The sequence below is a fragment of the Bos mutus genome, chromosome 3, assembly GCF_027580195.1.
Source record: "Bos mutus isolate GX-2022 chromosome 3, NWIPB_WYAK_1.1, whole genome shotgun sequence".
Classification (NCBI taxonomy): domain Eukaryota; kingdom Metazoa; phylum Chordata; class Mammalia; order Artiodactyla; family Bovidae; genus Bos; species Bos mutus.
Genome location: NC_091619.1, coordinates 76,742,771 through 76,745,712, shown reverse-complemented (window position 1 = coordinate 76,745,712; position 2,942 = coordinate 76,742,771).

Genomic DNA, 2,942 nt, shown 5'->3' with positions numbered 1-2,942 from the left:
TTTCTGAATTCTTTTTTCCCTGATGCGTGTGTGGGACCCACCAAGGCATGCCAGCTAATTCATGGTCTTTGAGAAATAACCCCCAAATCTTCCCTCAATCCCTCCTCCCTGACTCCCTTGAAAAGCTTACTGTTCAGTGGTCCCCACTCTTTGCTGGTTCAATAACTTATTAATGACTTTGCAAGCTACCATTCTCTAAGAACATATTTGCATTTTCAATAGGAGTCTTCTAGAGATATGATCTCATAAGCCAACAGGAGGTTAAAGATGGTGGAATTATTTTAGAGAAGATGGATCTACTGGGTCAATACTGAAAAAAAAACAGTCTACTTCATCTCAGTTCATTTCAGTTCAGTCACTCAGTCGTGTCTGACTCTGCGACCCCAAGAATCTCAGCACGCCAGGCCTCCCTGTCCATCACCAACTCCCGGAGTTACTCAGACTCACATCCATCGAGTCAGTGATGCCATCCAGAGAGGTAAGTCAATTTCACTCTGTTTTGCGTCCTACTGGAACTTCCATCCAAAGGCTCTGTTGACCAGCTGTGAGATCCACAGACACTCATATCCTTGGAACAGCTTTCATTTTATACCAACCTACCTCTTCTTTATGGACAGAAGCAGAGGCATGGCCAGATGACCTTGAGACTTCCCTTCCAATTCTTGGAATTTAATATCAAAGAGATCACAAGCAAAGTAACTACAAGTCTTTCTCATTTCTTCAACAACAAACATTCACTAACTCCTACAGTAAACCAGGCACATTGCCAGAGTCCGAGCATGCAAAGCTGAATAAATGCAAACATAACCTTAACCAGGATGCCAACCTTTTGACGTGAAACTAAAGGAAAGGACCACTAATTTCTAATATTTGAAAGAAAAAAAGGAACAATAACTTTTTACATGCAGTTTCTTATTTGTTCTTCAAATAACTCCATAATCAAATAAATGATCTTTCCATTCAACATAGGAGGCATCTGAGGCTTGGAGGACTTGAGGAATTTGTCTAATGTCAAAAAAATCATTCAACAGCAGAGCTGGAATTTGAGAGGGCAGGTATAATAAGCGAGTCACTCCTCCTTAGTCTCCGCCATTCATCTTTGGGATTCTGGGCCTGTGTAAATCATGTAAATCACACTGGATCAAACCAGTGTGAACCAAACAAAAGTACATATTATATGATCAACTCACCCTAGTCCATCTCATATATCAGAGGCCCTCTGTTCTCTCTCTCTGTTAGCCCCTTGCTCTCTCTGCACTGTAAGCTAGGCTGACGCAAATGCAAAGTGTGGCTTTGCATGTTCAAAATACTCAGTACAGACCTTGAGGGGGGTGTTACCTGCTTGAATCATTATCTTCCTCTTTATCAAAAGAGTCCTAATTTCACAGTACCTTTTAGAACTAAAATGGGGGAGTCATAAATAAAACCAGAAGTCTAGTATTAGAACAGTCTTGAAGCTCCTGGGCCTCTTAGCTAGGGACAATAACTTAGAGGACTTTTAGTTCCTCATTCAGGTCCAGAGAGGACTGTAGCTATCTGCAGTTTCCATGACAACCAGTTTCTATAAGTAGATCTGCCCCAAGCACAGTAGAAGCTGGTAATCAGTTCTTAATAAATGTTCACAAATGGCTGATTGATGACTGGAAATATATCTGTCATCTCCAGTGTACAGCTTACTCACTCCCAACAATGAGTTCATAAGCACTTCTTCTACATTAGAGGGAAATTTACCCTAGTGTCCATGGACACTAACAGAAGCAGATTTAAATAAACTTTGCCTGTGTTGTTATTATTCAACTCTTTCTTAAAATAGTCTTTCACTAGAATTTCTTTAGCCCAACCAATAATTCCATATCAAAAAACAGCATACTTTGGCTCTTCCTCCCCAACTCCACCTGCTACTGCAGTAGTTCCAGTTTCCTCAGGCTCTTCTCTGTTTATTCTGGGAGTCCCCAGGATGTTGCCCATCTCACGCAGTGCTCACTTTCCTGTTTTCCTGTTGAGGCTTGTAGCACTGCTGTCTTCTGCCATGACCAATGCCAAGGACTCCATACTACGATTTTGTTTCTGGAGCATGGTGATCTCTCCCTTCCAGAAGTGAGCTGACATTGGCTTGGACAATAGTCCTTCACAGGGACACGGGAGGCCCACACCCCTGGTCCTATATGCTTGGGACTGTGTCCTAGGACAACTACAACTTAGACTGTCAGGCTGCAGCCCTTGCTATTGCATTCGCTGTGGCAGCATGTGGTTGTTACACTAGTCTGGATTTGACCAAAGAGGTGATGCTAAGTGTGCAGGCCACATTTGGGTCTCTTTCATTCCTGGTATAAGTACTTAAGCTAATGCTACTTCTCATTTGTAGAGTGATTGGAAGAAGGAGAACTGAGCCTATTTACTCCTTCTCCTTGTAAAAGGAATTCGGAGCCTTTTTCCAAATTGGGAGCCTGTTTCCGAAGTGGGAGACAGTCCCTTGGTGGACTTGAGGAACATAGTTTCTCTACCAGACGTTGAGACAACACATCTGACAAGTGAGTTTATAAGGGCAATGGAACAGATTATTTGAAAGGAAGGTTCTTTCAGATGCCACATGTGTTTGTTATTCCCTGCCTTGGTCCATATAGCAGTTGATGCAGCTGTTAGGGATATTTAAAAAGAGTAAAGGAAATTTAAACAAGAAGCACATAAAAAAAAAAAGACAGGGACTTCCCTGGCCATCCAGTGGTTAAGATTTTGCACTTCCACTGCATGGGCCAAGGGTTCGATCCCTGGTCAGGGATCAAAATCCCACAAGCCTCAAGATCCAGCCAAACTGCAGAATAACTTTGGAATTTCCTCATGGTCCAAGAGTTAGGACTCTCTGCGTTTATTGCCAAGGCCCAGGCTCAGTCCCTGGTCAAGAACTAAGATCCCATAAGCCGTATGGTGTGGCCAAAAGTAAA